General features: G+C 36.2%; 1 pseudogene; it reads left to right on the top strand.

Annotated features, from left to right (window-relative positions):
* The first annotated feature begins 1,391 nt into the window (after positions 1-1,391).
* LOC124895326 overlaps positions 1,392-21,588 on the top strand; it is a 58,441-nt pseudogene continuing 38,244 nt past the window's right edge.

The raw sequence follows: 21,588 nt of genomic DNA on the forward strand, positions 1-21,588 counted from the left end.
TAGAGAGTTGAAAATGGTTAAGTGTAGTGTTTTGAAATGTGTACTAGGCACTTGAAAAGTGGATTAGCGACTTGAAAATGGTTTAGCGTAGTTCTTGAAAGGTGAAGTTGTGTTTTGAAATTTGTAAAGTATAATCACTTGAAAATGTGAATTCATGACTTGAAATTGGTTTAATGTTGATGCTTGAAATGTAAATTCATGACTTGAAAATGGTTAAGTTTAGTCATTTGAGAAGTGAACTAGAGAGTTGAAAATGGTTAGGTGTAGTATTTTAAAATGTGTACTAGTTACTTGAAAAGTGGATTACCGACTTGAAAATGGTTTAGCGTAGTTCTTGAAAGGTGAACTTATGTTTTGAAATTTGTAAAGTGTAATAACTTGAAAATGTGAATTCATGATTTGAAATTGGTTTAGTGTTGATACTTGAAATGTGAATTCATGACTTGAAAATGGTTAAGTTTAGTCATTTGAGACGTGAATTAGAGAGTTGAAAATGGTTAAGTGTAGTATTTTGAAATGTGTATTAGTCACTTAAAAAGTTGATTAGAGACTTGAAAATGGTTTAATATGTAGTTCTTGAAAGGTGAACTTGTGCTTTCAAATTTGTAAAGTGTAATTACTTGAAAATGTGAATTCATGACTTGAAATTAGTTTAATGTTGTAACTTGAAATGTCAATTCACGACTTGAAAATGGTTAAAATTTAGTCACTTGTGAAGTGAATTAGAGATTTGAAAATGGTTAAGTGTAGTTTTTTGAAATGTGTACTAGTGACTTCAAATTAATCAAGTGCAGTCACTTGAGAAGCGAATTATTGACTTAAAAATTGTTTAGTGTAGTTACTTGAATGATGAACTTGTATTTTGAAATTAGTAAAGTGTAATCATTTGAAAATGTGAATTCATGACTTGAAATTGGTTTAGCGTTATAACTTAAAATTTCAATTCATGACTTGAAAATGGTTTGCGTTATTAATTGAAATTAATACAGAAGAAGATATTAATGCAGATTTGATTGGTCTAGTTCCTGGATTTACGGACATACTTGGAAGAGTGTTCATCGAGCCTGATGGATCTTCATAAGTTTATTTTTCAGTTGATAAGTTTATTTTTTCATTAAGAAAATATTCAAGCTTACATACTTATTATGTTATTTACAAGTGGTATCCCACGTCAAAAGAAGTTAATGAGGCTGTAAGGGAGAGTGTTATGAGACTTTTTACATATCCTTGGCACGAGTGGCCGGACATTCCAATATTTTCTAAATAAGCCATGTTTGAAGTTTTCAAGGTATATTAGATTTAATTATTATTTAGTTAACTTTAATATATACATACATACATATATATAAATATATAATATGATATAACACTAGTCAATTGATTTTCAGATAATGTGTTGCTGGTTGGCAAAGCACGATCAGGTCATTTCAACAGTTTTTGACAGACATGTTGCCATGTCACATCAGATTGCTCATCTTAGACGTGCCTTGACATTGGCCGTTGCTCCTGATTCAAGTAGCGAAGAGGAAACAAAGAGTGATGAGTAGTTTGTTGGGGCTACTCCTTAGTGATGTTGGACTTGACTTTTAGATAATTTTTAGACATTTTTGAATTTAACTTTTAATTACTGAAAAATCTTTAGGAGTGTTTTAAGTATTTTGAATGTTGTTGGATTCATTGTTTAAGTGTTGTTGATTTGAATTACTTAAATGATTTGTTGATGCAGTGTGTTGTATTATTATTGTAATAATGTGTGTTGCATGAGGATGCATCTATTGAATTACATTTTTATTTGGCAGGTGGGATACAGAAAATGCAGATTTCTGCATAAAAAAATGTAGAAAAGCGATGATGGTCGTCACTTTTTTTTTATTATGAAGCACAAAAAGCGACGATCAATGTCGCTTTTTTATTCTTTGTGAAGAACAAAAAGCGACGACCAACGTCGCTTTTTTATTCATTATGAAGAACAAAAAATGATGATAGCCGTCGCTTTTTATTTATTATGAAGAACAAAAAGCGACCACCAACGTCGCTTTTTATTAATTATGAAGAACAAAAAGCGACAACCAACGTTACTTTTTTTATTAAAATATTTTAATTTTCTTAAATTACGATGAACATTGTCGTTTTTTTGAATTTTTTTTATAATAAAATGATGATGTCCGTTGTTTTTTGTTCATTATGTGTTCTTCACATGATGAACCTAAAATGACGCACAATGTCGCTTTTTGTTCATCATGTGCTCTTCACTGAAGAACAAAAAACGACGCACAACGTCGCTTTTTTAAAAAATAGCTAAGTTTTTTTCCCTAAAAGCGACGCTGTACATCGTAATAAAAGCGACGCAGGCCATCGTTTTCAAAAAACAATGCCCCTTTTTGAGACAGAAAAAAAGCGATGGCTTTTCATCGTTTTTGGCCAAAAACGTAACGTTGGCCGTCGCTTTTTGCCATCTCTTTTTGGACTTTTTGTAGTAGTGAATCAAGCCACACAGACGTATGTATGGTCAGTACTTCTAGTATGTACTGAGTATGTGAGGGCGAACATAATAAGTTAAACTGAAGATGAAGATACTTTTAAATCATGCATGCTAAGAGTAAAAGGACTGACATTGATCATGAATAAAACTGAAAGCTGAAATATTATAAAACATGAATAATAAAGCATAATCTAATAAGCTTAGTGAGTCATTACACTTAGTTTCTAAAATCTTCTTTACTGTGGGAAATTTTTATAACCAACATAAACTATGTGAGCTAGCATGGAGTCCAACATCTTACCCACATTGAGAAGAGTTGTTTATCCTTGCCATCAAAATAGAACCTTATATTGGAGTGATCACTAAACATAAGCCAATTTCGACAAGGGGGACAATCTCTGGTGAGGCCCATAAAACCTACGATGCCATGTAGTTTCTGAAAAATTAGATGCGTTGAACCCATATTTCTCTCTTGGTGATAACTACTACTCCTAATATATAATTGTATGCTCATACTTATGAAATTTACCTTAAAATAGCAAATGTGTTTATCAAACTGATAACTAACTATGCTTCTTTTGCTTAAATCATACTCATAAAGAAACTTGTGAATTTCATATCTTATCTAAGATCATAAGATCAAAACTGAAACTTCAATCATGTTGTAATAGTGTTTGCACATCTTATAAATTGAGTAAATCATTCTAAATCTATACACTTTTTCCAACTAATGAATTTTTTTGTCAAAATACCAAAACTCACTTCATAGGATCAATTTCATGGATAAAACATGAGTAAACATAAATTCTTATTTTATGTGAACTTTAAATCATTGGAAAGTATCACAATTGTAAAAGCATAAAGAAAGTGGGTATGAACCTATAAGCCCTGAGCCTGGTGCTCGGAATGCTACACGGTTCTTATGACCTCGAAGGACCACAAGCTAACCCGTGACTTATATCTGTATTGGTACACTACATAATATGACATAATAATGTGAAAACATGCACAGAAAGGCCATAAGGTTCAATACTGAACATGATTTGAATGATATAACATCTGTGTGGGGTAATAGAATACCCAAAACAAAACTAAACATACTGAAGTCTGAAACATAATAGTCTAGAAAGTCTCTAACTGACTGAGAGTTGATGGGATATGTCCCCAACTAACTCCAACTAATAAACTAATTAATGAGATAATAGGGAAATAACCATGTCCTCGAAAGATGAGGAATCACTTCTAACTTTGTCTACAGATATCTGGAATCTACTGTTGCTCTGGAGCTCGTGTCTCTGAACGTATGGTATAAGACACCGTAGCGCAAATGCATCAGTACTTTGAATGTACTGGTATGCATGTAAGGTAGGCTGAATACATGGGGTTCATATGCATGAACAATAATAATAACTGACTAACTATCATGAGCATGAGAATACATGCATGAGACATAACAACTGACACTAATGCTGTGATAACATGAATACTGAATCTGAATATAACTGATAATATGAGTGACTGTATCTGGCAGTCTTGAATCTGATGGAACTATGTGAGTTCCGTACTATATCTGAGTTGACTGTATCTAAAAGTCCTGAAATATGAAGAACTATCTGAGTTCTATTACTAAGACTAATTGACTCTATTTGACAGTCCTGACTCTGGGACATGAAACTGTAGGAAGTAGTTATCTAACCGACATGCCCCTATTATGCCATTACGGCTGAGTTGGGGTACAATTTGTAACCCCAATTGGAAGGGTGTTAATACCGCGCCACTGGTAAGGACAAGTTGTGGGTGACCCTCATCTGATAGTGTCCCCTAAGAGAATGGCAGGACCCTCATCTGACAGTGTTTATCCACCTCATCAACCCTCATCGAACAGTGTTGATGTCTCAAACTATGCTGGCTACATAGTTTTGGAACGCAAGGATGACTTCTAAGAATCACACCCTCATCTGATAGTGTGTGTTCCCATCCTTGGGTTCACTCGGTGCTAATTCCTACTCCCATCTGAATAGACTTTGAACATGATTTACTGAACTGAACATGGGCTGAGTTACTGAATTCCCTTGACTGACGGAATACTACTGATATCTAACAACTGACTGAGTTTATGAGATCATGGAGATTTCCTGAGTCATAAGACTGTCTGAAGTCTAAGGATTCATAGCTTGACTGAGAGTATCGTGAAAATATGATATGGCTCTAGGCTCACAGCTAATGTTTCAGGTACGAGTATCCGCAGGACTCGATGGAAGGAAACTGACCAAGCATAACTTACTTGAACATATAACTAACATCATAATTCATAATACATTGATAGAAGCATTTCGTCAAAATATGTGATAGGCATAACTTGTACATACATGGTGATTTCATGGTATCATGCTAGTTAGGCACTGTTCCTTTATCTAGAAATTTAATCAAACATATTGTAGGCATGGTACATTTAAACATCATTGTATAATAATTAAACATCATGGTTCAATTCTAATTTCATCATTCAAGGGTTAGTCATAAGTTTACATTAATCTATATCTATAATAATTTAACCCACATAGAATTTATCACCCAACATAGAGTAGAATTCAGTTTCTCATTATCCACATGAACAAGAGTAGCCCAATCATGAAATTCATAAGAAAATCCATAAACTTGAATTTAGCAAAAAAGAATTCTTGGGCTTCATGGACAAAAGGAGTCTATGAATGAACACTATGCATACCTTAGTTTGTAATTTCGTGAGGATTGGCAGTGAAACTTTCTTGAATTCGAATCCCGAATAGAAACCCTAGATTGTTCTTGAGAGAAAATTGAGAGAAACTAGTATATTTTGGGTGAATAATAGCTAAATCACGTGTTATTGGGTTTAAATAGGGGAAGGAAATTGACCCTTATAACCCTTGGATGCATTTTTAAAATTGTAAAAATTTCCCAAACTGGACCTTTAGCGCAACGCGATGCTATCGCGCCATGTCACTGGATTTTGACAATTGAGAAATTAAGGGATGGCGCGACGCGGGGCCATCGCATTGCCACTTTCTTTGTGCCCTAAAACTTTGACGCGACGTGGGGGAAATCGCACTGAGACACTAGAAAATGGATAATTCTAAATTTAGGACCTGGTACGACACGCTATAATCGTGGACCCCTACTAGAATTTGCCAAATTCCATTTCCTCTTGTGGCGCGGTGCGCCACTGACTAATATGGCGTTGTTTTACAATGGGAACTTGAAATAGTCATAACTTCTGACCCGGTTATCGAATTTGGGCGAATCTTATATCAATGGAAAACTTATTGAATTCCCCACATGAAAAAAGTAAAAATCTTGAAAATTCCTCATGGAATAACCATCATTCAATTTCTAAGATAATACTAGACATTCTTGAGATAAAATTAGCTTGGAAAAAGTACGGGGTATTACAGAACCCTAGCCATCAATTCCTTAAATTCAATTAAAAGTCAAACTTTTGGGTACAAGGATGAAAGAATAACCTTGTTCAAATCCCACATACCCGGTTTTGATGAATTTTTCCTGAGAGAAACTTGAATTGAAGCCTTGAAAGTTGAACTTTAGGAAGAAATCCTAACTTCTTTCTCTTCAAAGTAGAAAGGAGAATAAGCATTTGAAACTAATTAATGATGAGTAAAGAATATTTATTGGGTGATTTAAGTCATACGGTAGGGTTTGATTTGAGGAAAAGACAAAACTATCCCTAAGGAAACTAAAATAAAATTACCAGAATTATCAGTTGATGATGGGAGTTGACAGCGCATCAACTAGTGACGGCTTGTCAACTCAGGTCAATCTCTAGTTGATTTTGAGTTTGCTTGTTAAGGTTGACAACAGGAGTTGATAGTTCGTCAACTGAGGTCGCCAATCTCTGGCCGTCAAGCACTCTCAGGTAAAATGAGCATAACCTTTTACTCCGATATCAAATTAAGATGAAATCAAATGTGCTGAAAAAGAAGACTCAAAGATAATTAATTTGGTGGGTCTTGAGCTCCAAAAATCTATGTATTCTATATGTTATACTCATTTAAAGTTGACCCTTGTAGTCTCTAATACTAAAACTCAATCAACAACAAATGCTCTCTACTCAACTTTGCTCTAAATACGTACTTTGATATGATTCATATCAAAATCACTTTACACACTAGGTAAATGATAATGAAACTTGTCTATGATTAAAAATAATCACTTTTGGTCCTTTAAACATATGAAGAACAATTAAAAACTTAGCTAGGAGTTTGTGGGGTATTTAACCTTACCATCAAACTTAGCTCATTTTTATCCTTCCATTGATCACGAGGAGGGAAGGAATAATCAAATAACTTTTATTTAGGACTGCTAGTTTGTGTAGTATTTATGGTTGTGGAGGATAGTTGAAAATTGGATAGGAGGTGACAATGTTGTACAAATCGGTGGTTTGACTTATAATAAGACTTTATTAATTTTTGGCTTAGTTGGTCTATCAAATAGTGGTGAGAGCTTTTAATAATTCAATGCAGGCCTTTCGCAAGTCTCATTTATTAACCTACTATGCCGGGATATGGTTACTAATCTAAACACCTTTATCATACCGAATCAATTACACATTAATATAATCACCCTTTTAATCAAAAAAGTCTCATTTATTAAAGTTGCGGGTGGCACCTTCAGAAACTATTATGTCGGATGTTCTTCATGAGGTACATGCATTGTTCTTCTTTGAGCTTTATCGTAAACCCACTTTTGAGTTATTCTCAAAACTTTTTTTTTGTAATTTTGCTATGCATTGTTGAGTGTGAACCTTGTATTTGTAAGTAGAGTGGTAAATCATGTTTCATTATGAAGATTGAAGAAGAAAGTAAATTATTATTTGAATTTTTTGATTAACAACATATCAGATGGGGTTTTTTTAACAGTAATAGTGTAACTACTTACCTAAAATGCTTGTATTAGTACTTCTCTCCATAGAAGATCCTTGACCTCAAGGTCAAAATTAGGAAACCTAGTCTTGAGAACAGTAAGAAACTCTCAGGTAGCAACATCTACTAGTACTCCATGCCACATAACCAACACCTATGCAACTGCTTTATTACCCTTTTTCACTATCCTTCTCTATAGTATACTTCAAGATTAGGGCAATGAGGACTAGCAACATCAGTTGTATGAGGGTAGGCAATTTGGGAAAGAACTTTATAACACCTCTTTAATAATGAAACATGCACAGTTTGATGGGTCTTGATTAAATATGGAAACAATAATGTGTAAGCAATAGGTCCCACTCTTTTCAAAACTGGAAAGATCCATAATATCTTGTAGCTAACTTGTGGAAGGGTTAAGCTGAAACTCTGACTTGCTTGTAAGGTTGCACGTTAAAATAGACCCAATCCCCAACAACAAAAACCCTAACGCTTCTATGAGTATCTGTTTACTATTTTATCCTATGTTGTGCCCTCATGAGATGGTGTTTAAGGAGTTGAAGTTTCAATTCTCTATTGAGAAAAGTTTGAGCTACTTCAGTAGAAGAAGACTCACCAGGGAGGTATGGGAGATATAGAGGAAGAGGTTAAACATAAAGAGCCTCATATGGAGTGAGGCTAATTACAGAATTATGACTAGTATTATACCAGTGCTCAGCTATAGGAAGTCAAGCGAACCAACCAGTACTATCTTCAGCATAAAACATTGCAAATAAGTTTCTAAACACCTGTTTAAGACCTTAGTCTGACCACCAGATTGAGGATGCTGGGCAGATGACATGTTATCCTGATCACCTTGCAGTGAGAACAACTCTTGCCAAAAAGTGCTTAAGAACAAAGCATCCCTATCACTAGTGATAGTATCAGGAAGACCATGTAACCTTACTATGACATGCAGAAATACCTTAGCCACAGATTTAATAGTATAAGGGTGCTTCAAGGTTATGAAATGACCATACTTACTTAGCCTATCAATTAACACTAGAATGACTTCATAGCCATATTTAGGCAAACTATCTATGAAATCCATGCTGATCTGGGACCATACTACCTCAGGAATTGGAAGTGGTTGTAATAAACTAGGATAAGCAGCTAAATCAACTTTATTTTGCTGATACACATCGCATCTCTATACAAAAAACTTGACATCCTTCCTTAAACCTTTTCAGTAAATAGATTTGGCAACCTCTTCAAAGTCGCATCAACACCAGAATTATCATCCTAAGCAGTAGAGTGCTAAAAAGTGATGATGTTTTTCCTTAATTGATCTGATTTGACAATAACTAATTAACCTTCCTCCTGAGTCAGTTATTGCTCTATGTGAACTGGGAAGAATTAGTGGGATCAACTTGTAACTTGTTAATCAGAGTCTTCAATTCTATATTAAATTCCCAACTCTCCTCAATGGCCAGTAAAAGGTAAGAGATAGTATTAGAAATGACCAGAGATACGAGCTCAGCACTTGATACTCTAGAGAGAGCATCAATAACTTTATTTTCTACTCCCTTCTTATACTCAATGGTGTAATCAAAGGGCATGAGTTTGGTTAGCCACATCAGTTGGGATTTGGTATGTAACTTCTGTTCAAACAGAAATTGTAGGGCCTTTTGATCAATTCGTATAATAAATTTCTGTCCCAAAAGATATTGAGACCATTTAGTCACAAAATGTACTATAGCTAGTAACCTATACCGATAATATTGCATGCTTCGGTGATAAAGCTTTACTGATAAAGGCTATAGGGTGGCCTTGTTGCATCAATACAACACCAATTCTATATCCACTTGCATCAGTCTCAACTATAAAGGTCTTGGTCATATCAGGTAGAGCCAATATAGGTGAAGCAGTAAGGGCTAACTTGAGTTTTTCAAGTACATCAGTAGCTTTTTAAGACCATTTAAAGTTTTCCTTCTTTAAGAAGACATGTAGAGGTTTACATATCACACCAAAGCCTTGGATGAGCCTTCTATAATACCCTGCTAACCCAATGAATCCTCTCAGTTGTTTCAAATTTGTAGGAACAGGCCAATTTTTGACAAATTTTATTTTTTCAGGATTAGTGGAGACTCCTTCTTCTGTGATAAAATGCACTAAATATTCAATTCTTTTGACCCCAAAGAAGCACTTACTTTGTTTAACAAACAATTGATGTTTATTTATTTCTTGAAAAATAGATCTCAAATGCCTCACATAGTCCTCTAAGATCTTGCTGTAAATTACGATGTCACTAAAAAGAACCAATACAAACTTCCTAAAAAAAGCTGAAATACTGAGTTCATCAAGCCTAGAAAAGTTGCAGGTTCATTAGATATCCCAAAGGGCATAACAAGGTACTCATAGTGGCCTGAATGAGTCCTAAATGTAGTCTTAGGTATGTCTTCAGTAGAATTCTCAGTTGGTGATAACTAAACCTAAAATTAATCTTACTTAAAATCTTGGACCCACCTAACTCATCCAATAAGTCTTTTACTATTAAAATGGGAAATTTGTTCTTCACCATGGCCTTATTGAGGTATCTATAATCAACACATAACCTCCACATACCATCTTTCTTCCCTATCAATACCACAGGTGCATCATAAGAGCTGCAGCTTGGTTGAATGATGAATTGATCCAACATCTTATTTACCCAAGTCTCTATCAAGTTTTTCTTAAATGTTGGATATCAATAAGGACTTTTATTACTAGGTTCAGTCCCTTGGTGCAACACTACTCTATGATCAAACAACCCTCTATATAGGGGAATTTGATTAGGTTTCTCAAATAATTCCTTGAACTCAACCAGTAAACTAGATAGGATACTATCAGTTTCAACTCCTACAACTTCTAATACATACCATTGTACATTATTACACCTGTTAGGTATTAATTGAATCATGCATAATTGAGCTTGATTACCTAGATTTTTTCCTAACTTCCCAGCATTTTGCTCAAAATTTGTTTGCCATATCCTCTTAACACATGTCTCTTGCCGTGTACAAGAATTCCATAGTTAAATCTCTAAAGTTTATCTTGATATCCCTAAGGGTGAGTACACATTGCACTCCAAGTACTACTCCACAACTTCCCAAGGTAACAACAAAAATTCAGCAGAGAACGCTGCTCCTTGTAATATCCAAGAAAATTTGTACATCCTTTCAATCTTTATTGTTCCATTTGCCGCTGAAGCTTTCCGATGCATAATATAAGTTATTGGACACCCAAACTGATCCACTAAGGAAGGATCAATGAAGTTGTGTGAACTGGATGTATCCACCAGAATATGCAAGGGCTTCTTTAAGTGATAACCAGTGACTTTCAAGATTCTGTAGCCTAGTGACCCATTGAAATCATAAAGAGATATCTCCACTTGTTCTTGATTTTGGTTCTGCTTAATTTCTTGAATCATCAATGTTTTTTGTGCATCTTCTTTATGATCTTGATCACACTCTTCCTGTACTTCCTCCAATTCTAGTATGTACAACTATATTAAATTCCAGTATTTGTGGCCAATGACGTACTTCTCATCACAAAAAAAACATAGTTCTTTTTCCCTCTTCTCATTTATCTCTTCTGAGCTTACTATTCTCCTATGAAAATTCTTCTATTGGTTGAACCCCTTGCTTGGAGTGGGAAGATAGATTTCCTATGGTTTCTTTAATCTCCAAATCCGCTATTCTGGTGTAGTAATCTAGTAAGGAAAGAAAAAGGATGCCTAACAGTAGTAAGCTACGCTTCTTGCATTCTAGCAATCTTGTAAACTTAAGACAATATGGTGGGGTTTTTTTTATCTTTAATGCAATATTCAACTCAGGTATCAGCCTGATGTTACGACTTTTGATGTAATATCTTGGACCTTTTTCTTAGGATAATTGTGTGTATTCAAGCAACTACTATTGTATTTAACAAGGTGTTTTAGTGTTTTTAAGATAAAAACTGAGTATGAGGAACAACTTGGACAAACTGGATAAAACAAAGGAGAAATGATCAGCTCTGGCTTAGGCAACGATATGTCGGCCTTGCGATAAACTATCGGCTCGAATCATCTCCCAATAATAGAAGACAGATACACTGGACATCTTGCAATGGTCCAGGTGGCGGGCCGTCAGCTATACAACGAACCATCGGTCCAGACCATCGCCAGAAAATAGAATGCATACCCACTGGATATTACACGATGGACCAGGTGATATACTATTGGTATTGCGATAAACTATCATCCTACCCGTCACCCAGAAGCAGAACACAGACTCAATGGAGCTCCAGTGATGGCCTAGGCAACGGGTCGTCGCCTCAGCGAACTTCGAATTTAAATTTTAAAATTCTAGTTCTGGAAACTTATAAATACCAAGTATTAGGGTTTATTCCATATTTTTTTGTCATTAGTTTCATACTTTCTCCTCTATTGAGAGTTGTGTAACATTTTTCATTAAGATTAGATTCTATAGATTGAGATCTGATTATTAGTTTTTATATTTTCCACTGAAGATTAAGAAGAACAATGTTGTGACTTTTGTAAGTACTCTCTTGAAGCTATTTATGAACATTAATATATCTTTGATTTCTTTTATGGATATGAGTAGCTAAACTCCCATAACTAGGGTTATGGGAGCCTTGATGTAGAGAACTACTTGGGGTTGTGAATCGGTTTGATTTCTAACATCTATTGAAATTGCACGAATCTTTCTTAATTATAATGACATCTTTTGGTTGGAAAATTGAGAAGTGAGCCGACGAACACCACTTCCCTGACAAAAAAGTGAATGTTGGGAAAAGAAGTGATTCACATGAACTCCATAGGTTTACCCTTTGGGTTAATGGGTTGATGCCTTAACAGGATTAACCCTCATGAGAATTTTATTGAATAATGCAAGAATCCTTTAAGTCTGAGAGAATTAAAGGGTGAAACACCCATTAGGTTGAGAAATAAGTTGGTAATTCTTAGAATTTAATAATTCTTGCAATTAAATACATAAGTTAGAATTCGAGCACAAATTCACAACCCTAACTATTTGAACATCTTGGTGAGCATAAATCTAGTTAATTCATTCTCATTGAACTTATATCTCCATTAAATCTCATTAGCTGGACCTTGAGTGATATAAATACGAAAGAATATTGTTAACACATCCAAACCCCCTTTTACTCAGGAACCTTAGATCGATAGTCTAATAACATTCACAATACTTAGTGAACACAGTATTCCCTATGGAATTCGACACCCAACCCAGTTGGGTTCTATATTCGACAACGACCGCTTACTTTCTCATAAGAGAGGTGTAATTTTGGCGTATAAAATTTTGGTACCGTTGCTAGGGAATACGGTTGTAAATTACGTTTGTGATTGTTAATTGACCTTTGGTCAAGTTTCCCAAATTTTACTTTTGTTTTTTGTTTTTGTTCTGTGCAGGGAAGTTATAGTGTATGTTAAGTACACGAAGATCGGGTGCACTATTATTACCAATACATCTGGAACCATAACTAATTGGCAGAATGGCAGATCCCCAAGATGTTGAAAGACTTGCCGCTTTGGCTAGAGCTCAACTAAATTAGTAGAATAATGGAGAGCAGGCACATTATCCTAATCATAATGATGATGATTTTGGGGATAATGACTTGTTAGATCCTGTTAATTCAAGGCATGCAGAAAATGTGGCTGCACCAATGAATCAGAATGTAAACAGAAATTGCCCCTTTAGGGCAAGGCAAGAGCATCAACCAGTGCGGTTAAATATGAACGACGACGAACATGGAATGGATGGAGTAGGTGCAACTGGAGCTATTATTCCTCCACCTCTAGCACCAAGAGCTAAATTTATTATTACTAGTATGATGATTCAACTCCTTAATCTCAAGGGGTCATTCGGTGGTCTTTCTGGAGATGATCCAAACATGCATTTGGTGAATTTTGTCACCATTTAAAAGTCTTTTGATAATCTAGGATTGGGTCAAAATGCCATTCACCTATGTTTGTTTCCATTTTCTCTATCTGGGGAGGTGACACTATGGTTGAACAAACTGACTCCCGACTCTATAACCAACTGGAGGCAGTTAAAAGAGGCTTTCCTAGAAAGGTTCTTTCCACCCTCCAGAAGGGTACCGTTGAGGGATGAAATTAGTAACTTCTGACAGCTTCCCACTGAATCTCTTCATGAGACCTAGGGGAGGTTTAAAAAGAACCTGATGCAATGCTCAACCATAACATGATGGATATTAATCTGATGGAGACTTTTTATCGGTCTTTGAATTCTATTACAAAGCCAGTCGTGGATAATGCTGCAGGAGGGTCATTTGTTGACCTTACTTTCCCAGAGGCCTCAAAGATTCTTGATCGGATGACCAAACAGAGTAGATCTTAGCATACCAGGGATTCTGTGGTAGCAAGCCCTATTGTGTCTGGTAGTATGACTGCAGAGCAATGCAAGAAGAAGGAAGAACATGATCAAGATATGGCACATTTAAAAACACAGATAGATTTGTTGACTAAGCATCTATTTTTTGAAAAAATAGAGAAGTTGAAAGCTATTGTATCCCAGGGAAGAGTTGATTCTGATTCAGAAGAAGACACAAACTATCTAAATAATCAGAGGGGTTTCTGAGGCAATAGCCAAGGAAATCAAGGTCAGAACTATTAGGATAAAGCTAGTTACAAAGATAGAGATCAAGGGAACTGGAAGAGAAAAAATGATAGGAGTGGACTATATGTCCACCTGGAAGCAGAGATAATACTGCAACTAGCTCTAGCAAGATATCCATGGAGGACATGATGGAGAAATTATTAAAGGGAGTTGAGACTACCAACTCTGGGATGACTACTATGAAGAGTGATTTGTCTTCCATGAGTCAGTTCATAAACTCACGCTCTACTTCTATCAAGCAGCTAGAGCAGTAGATGAGCTAACTTCGACAACACCGGATCAAAGAAAAAATGGCACTTTGCTAAGTGATACAATTCAGAATCTTCTAAATGATGGCTCCTACATAGCAATTACCACACGGAGTGGTAAGGTTTTACCAGGACCGTCTGTGGGTAAAGCTGTGATTGTAGAGGATATTGAGCATGAAGAAACTTATCCAGTGGAGCCTAAAAAATAGGATAAAGCTATTGATAATACACCATCCAACCATCAGCAGGATGATGAGTTAGAGAAGAGAAAGAGAAAGAAGACCAAAGTGGTGGTTACTACACTTCCAAAACCACCTCCTCTATTTCCTCATTGGTTGAAAAAAAAGGCTGACGACACAAAGTTTGGCAAGTTTATGGCCATGCTAAAGCAGTTGACAATTAATTTACCATTGGTGGAGGCATTAGAGCAAATGCCTGGGTACATAAATTTCATGAAAGACCTTATTACAAAGAATCGAACAGTTAGTTATGAGACGGTGGGCAATCTCCATCATTGTGGTGCTATTTTCACAAGGTCACTGGTGCAGAAGGAGGCTGACCCAAGAGCATTTACTATCCCATGCACTATTGGGCCTCTTGATTTCGCAAAAGCTTTATTTGACTTGGGAGAAAGTATAAACTTGATGCCGCTTGCTGTGTATAAGAAACTAGGTTTGGGGGATCTTACTCCCACAAACATGAGATTAGTTATGGCAGATAGGTCTGTGAAGCCGTCTATGGGGATTTTATATGACATATTAGTAAAGGTGGCCAGTTTTATATTTCCAGCTGATTTTGTCATTCTCGATTGTGAGGTGGACTTTGAGGTGCCTATAATCTTGGGTAGACCTTTCCTCACAACTGGGAGTGTACTTATTGATCTAAAGGCAAATGAGCTACTATTCAGGATGAATAATGAAGTAATTTGATTTGATGCGTTCCAATCCATGAAACATCATAAAGATATGAACATATTTTCTATTATGGATGTGTATTATGAGAAGGAGCAGGAAGTACCTATAGAGGAAAAATTTGTTGTGGAGACTTTAGATGCTGTATTAATGAATTTTGATCAAGACACTATTAAAGATTATAAGGAGATTGTCTGTGCCCTGACAGGCATGAGGTCTTATTTTTATGCACCCAAGAAACTGGATTTAGACTTGAAAAATTATCCAAGTCCATCAGCTAAGTCGTCTACTGAAGATCCACCTACTTTGAAGCTGAAAGAGTTGCCTGGTAATTTGAGGTATGTGTTCCTGGGCAGTGGGAATATGTTACCTGTTATTATTGTGGCTAACTTAGGGGAACAGTAGGTCGAAGCCCTTATTTCTATTCATAAGAGATATAAGAGGGCTATTGGTTGGATGATTGCAGATATTATCGGCATTTCTACTGGTATATGAATGCATAAAATCCATCTAGAGGAGGATTGTGTCCCGACTATTAAGCATCAGTGTCCTCTAAACCTACCTATGCAAGAGGTGGTAAAGAAAGAAATTATCAAGTATTTAGATGTAAGAGTGGTATATCCCATCTGAGATAGTAAGTGGGTAAGTCCTATGCAGTGTGTACCTAAGAAAGGGGGCATGACAGTTGTGGCTAATGAGAAGAATGAGTTGATCCCACTCAGGCCTGTTACTGGGTGGAGGGTGTATGGATTATATAAAACTTAACTCTTAGACACTGAAGGACCACTTCCCCATGCCTTTCATGGATCAGATGCTTGATCGATTAGCAAGAAGAGGTTGGTACTGCTTCTTAGATGGGTATTCTGGTTATAACAAGATTTTTATTGCTCCGGAAGATCAGGAGAAGACGATATTTATGTGCCCATATGGCATATTTCTTTCAAGAGGATGCCTTTTGGGCTGTGTAATGCACCTGCCACTTTTCAGGGTGCATGATGTCGATATTCTCTTATATGTTTGAAGACACCTTATAGGTGTTTATGGATGATTTCTCAATTGTCGGTGATTCTTTTGAGCTTTACTTGCTGAATCTGAGTAGGGCCTTATAGCGGTGTAAGGAGTACAATCTTGTTCTTAATTGGGAGAAATGCCACTTCATGGTGAAGGAGGGCATTGTTCTCGGTCACAAAATTTCAGCAAATGGGATTGAAGTTGATCGAGATAAAGTTGAGGTTATAGAGAAACTTTCACCTCCTATTTCAATGAAGGGGGTGCGAAGTTTCCTTAGTAATGCTGGCTTCTATAGGAGATTCTTCAAGGACTTCTCAAAGAATGCAAATCCTCTTTGAAAACTTTTGGAGAAGGAAGTCAAATTCTCATTTGATGATGATTGCTTGAAGGCATTTGAATGCCTTAAAAGAGAAGCTGGTTGATGCTCCTATTATTGTTGCACCAGATTGGTTAAATTCGTTTGAGATCATGTGTGATGCAAGAGGTGTTGCCCTTGGAGCTGTGCTGGGACAAAAGAAAGACAAATTGTTTCATCCAATTTATTATGCCAGCAAATCACTGAATGAAGCTCAAAATAACTACACTATCACAGAATAGGAACTTCTTCCAGTAGTCTATGCTTTTGAGAAGTTCCGGGCTTATTTGCTAGGAACCAAGGTGGTGGTCCATACTGACCACGCAGCCTTGAGATATTTGATAAAGAAAAAGGATGCAAAACCAATGTTAATCAGATGGGTGCTGCTACTTTAAGAATTTGACTTTGAAGTCAAATAAAGAAAGAGTTGTGAAAACCAAGTAGCGGATTATCTGTCCAAGTTGGAAAGTGAACAAGCAGTTAGAGAGGAATTTGAGATTAATGACGCATTTCCAGATGAGGAAATCTTGGCTGTTGTTTTGGAAAAACTACCTTGGTATACTGATTTCACAAATTATATGGTGAGCGAGGTGATACCAGAGAATCTTTTCTTTCATCAAAGGAAAAAGTTTCTCCATGATGTTACCCGTTACTTTTGGGATGAGCCTTATCTTTTTTGGTGATGTGCGGATGGTATTATTAGACGGTGCATCTTAGAAGTAGATATGATGAGTATACTGGAAGTGATTCATGCTTCCCCAGTGGAAGGTCACCATGCAGGTGATCGGACTGTAAGGAAAGTGTTTCAGAGTGGCTACTATTGGCTTTCTTTGTTCAAAGATGCCTATGATTTTGTGAAGAGGTGTCACCAATGTCAAAGGAAAGGGTCCATTTCAAAGCACCATGAGATGCCAATGTCTAAAATGATGGAGGTCAAATTATTTGATGTATGGGGCATTGACTTCATGGAGCCCTTTGTGAGCTTATTTGGGATGAAATACATATTAGTGGCCGTTGACTATATATTGAAATGGGTTGAGGTAGTGGCTCTGGAGGATAATGAAGGAAAGTAGGTTATTGCATTCTTAAAAAGAAATATCTTCTCTCACTTTGGGGTATGACATACCATCATAAGCGATGGAGGATCACACTTTAACAATGAGATATTTAGAGCCGCCTTGGTAAAATATGGAGTCAAACAGCATAAGGTGGCTACTCCATACCACCCACAGACTAGTGGGTAAGTGGAGACCTCTAATCGAAAAATTAAAGCTATCCTTGCCAAGACTATAAATGCTAGCAGGAAAGATTGGTCTAGGAAGCTGGATGATGCCTTATGGGCATATCGAACGGCTTTCAAAACACCAATTGGCATGTCACCATACCAATTGGTGTATGGAAAGGTGTGTCATCTGCTAATTAAATTAGAGCATAATGCACTGTGGGTACTGAAGTGGCTTAATTTGAACTGGCATGAGGTAGTGGATATAAGGCTGGGAAAATAAATGAGATGGATGAGTTCTGTCTAGGAGCATATGAAAGAGCTGACTTGTACAAACAAAGAATGAAGAAGTACTATGACCGTAGAATTGAAAAGTGGGATTTTTAGAAAGGTGACTTGGTGCCCCTCTTTAACTCCCGACTCAAGCTTTTTCAAGGTAAGCTCAAATCCAAATGGTCTGGCCCATTTAGAGTTAACCAAGTCTACTCATTTGGAGTAGTGGAACTCGAAAATAAAGAAAGAAGTGTCTTCAAGGTCAACGGGTAACAAGTCAAATTGTATATCAGCCCAATGGACTCTACAAGAAGTATTGATACTATCTATCTCGATGAAGTCTGACTAATCGAGATAATTGAGTCGTGTTGCGATGATAAGCAGGCGTTAGTGGGAGGCAACCCATAGTATGTTGTTGTAAAGCATTAGTTTTAGTGATTTCACTGTTTTGTGCAAGTTGAAGGGTTTGTGTAAGTGTGCAGGTCTGACAACACAGGAAAACAGAAGCTGAGAAAGTTTGGGGGTGACCGACGGGTTACCCAATGGATCATCGGTGACTCGATGGATCATCGGTGACTCGACGGATCATCGTTGTAGCCATCATAGCAAAGTTCAAAAATAAGGTTACTAGAAGAGTTGCGAGGATTTGACCGACAGACTGTCGCGTACTCGACGGATCGTCGACTCAACCGTCGCTAGTGTGTCTCCAGGTATATTCACTAGAAAGGGATTATGATTTGACCGAGACCATCGCACATGCAATGAACCGTTGCTTGAACCGTTGCATGAACACTATTTTAGTGGGTTGGGTCGCATTAGTATAAATAGTCAGATTTTTCATTCTTATCCAACCCAAATAGTTTTAAATTGATAAGTTAAGGCAGTTGAATAATGCCCCAACTATTCAAATACTTGAGTCTATTTAGTGTCCCTGCATTCAAAGAATATGAAACTTTTCATTACCTCCTTAAACTTCTCATGTTCCCTTCCCTCATCTATTTAAACTTCATCTTCTCTTTAGTCTTTCAAACATAAGCAACAAGAACTCTTCTCAAAAAGCAAAAAGGGTGAAATTGTGTCCAGTATTTAGAATGCAAGGGAGGATATTGTTCAAGTATTACAATACTCAGGTATGATCATTTTGTTATCATCATTTTATTCATCTCTGAGAAAAAAGAAACCATGTGAAGTCTGTGAATATTGAAATGCATTTTTTGATTTTGATTTGGTTCTATGTGTGGCCTAAACTAAACTGATACTTAGAAAACATTATCTTGGGTGAAGTCTGAGTAACCCATAGACCAAAGATGGCAAAATATGGTGATATTGTAATGCCCCAAAATCTCATCCCGAGACGCCACACTATGCTTAAGGGTACAAGTAACCCAAGCTAACCCTTTGAGCCTGCTACTTGGTTTATAGCTTACTCTAACGACAATCAAAGCAAAACAGAAGTACTGTCAAATCATATCTCAACTAAAATAACAAAGGAATACTTTCTGAATACCACAATACTAAAAAGTCTAAAACACCACTAATCGTCTAGTCTGATAAAGCCTCTACTACTTAAACTAGAGATCCATTGGGACAGACCCCCAACTGACTCGGACTGAGAAGAAAGTAATACTCAAAATACCATGATAATGGGAAAAATTTCAAATATAGGTCCTCAAACCATAAAGACTCACCAACTGCTGATGTGTAGATAAGGGTACTCAAAGATCACTTTCGCTGTTGAGATTGAGCACCTGAACCTATATTATGAGACAATATAGCACACAGACATATATGTGGATCAATACTTTGAAGATGTACTGAGTATATGGGGGTGTATGCAATACTTAAAACAACAATATCCTCAATCTTTATAAAATCATGCATGCTGATATAACTGACTCACATAGCTTGAATAATCTCAAAAAATGTTTATCTCATAAATTATGAATAATGGAACAATAGTATAAATGTCATGAGTGAAGATACTATTTCTAAAATCTCTAGTTCTATTTCCTTCTCAAAACATATAGACTAAGTGGTAATGCACTCATCTCTGTATCTGAGAGCTAAGACAGAAATTTTAAAATAAAATCTAAAGTAACACATCAATTAAATAAGTTTGTGAGCCTTTACACTGAGTATCTAAAAATCTTAACTGATCAGGATATCTTTTAAAGACTTAGGGAAAATAACTCATCTCAAGGAACATACTTTACTTTAGAAACTGATTATTTACTCTTACTAATAGGGAAAACTACATTCTTCAAGGGAAAATTTATACCTTAAGAAGTACTCTAAAAATCTTACTATTAGGGAGGTTCTCTTAACCGACATAAACTATGCGAGCTACATGGAGTCCAACATTTTTTCCTCCTAAGGAAGAAACCTCACGTTGGGGATAGGTATAATACTCTTGCTAGGGATTATAACCTCAACTTAGTGATCACTATCTCAGCCTCGAGCCCATAAATCTTAAACCTACGGTGGCACGTAGTTTTGGAGTATGAAACCATAGTAACATACCCAACTCGGTGCTAAATAATACTCCCTTTAGTTAGCTACACTCATCTCATGGAATCCACTTTAAAGTAATCTCATGGTTCATAAAGAACCCAACTATAAAATCTGTAATCTCATTTAGTAAAGTGGATTTAAAGCTACTATGACCATCAAGGTCAAAACTTTCTCAATAATCTCAAAATACTCAAATTATGGGTGCTTATAGCACAAAAGTTCATAAAATTGAAATCTCAAGTAGGGCTTAATGACCCATAATTCAATCTCAAGTTAAGACGCATTAAAATGCATACTAGATATCATAAAGATTCATAAATCATATAGAAATCTGAAAATTTTCAGCAATATGCATTGCAATATCAACATACTCATGTACTTCAATTTCTAAAACATTGAAACCATCATAACCTCAAGAAATAATAACCTAGGGTATAAGAAAACATGTAAAACCATAAATCCTTGTAATTAAAACAACTTTTGGGCACAAGGACAAAATGAGTGCCCTTATTAAAACCCAACATACCTTGAATTAGAAGCTTTGGATGAACTCTAGCTTTTGGGACTCTATTCGTACTCTTGAATGAGGGTTCTTGAAGCCTTTGACTTGGGAACCTTGAATCTTAACTCAATTTAGAAAATCTATGATGAACCCTTGAGATTCTTAGAAAAGGATTTGGATGCTTAGGGTTTTTGATTGAGGGAAATCTTGAGAAAAATCTCATATGATGCTTGTAGTGACCTTAATTCTGATGTTTGTATGGTTTAAAAGGTTTGGAAAAGTCCAAAGTGCCCTTTTTAACTTCTGTACGAAGCTAGAAAAATTTAACTGGAAACCTGACTATATAGGCCACTGCGATGTGCCACTATGGTGGCTTACAGGAAATTGATAAATGGGAATTTGGGAGTCACCGCGATGTAGAGCCATCACGTTATCCCACTGGTTGGGACCTGGAACTTCAACGCGATGTGTCACAATTGCGAT

The sequence above is a fragment of the Capsicum annuum genome, unplaced genomic scaffold (assembly GCF_002878395.1).
Source record: "Capsicum annuum cultivar UCD-10X-F1 unplaced genomic scaffold, UCD10Xv1.1 ctg81344, whole genome shotgun sequence".
Taxonomy (NCBI): Eukaryota; Viridiplantae; Streptophyta; class Magnoliopsida; order Solanales; family Solanaceae; genus Capsicum; species Capsicum annuum.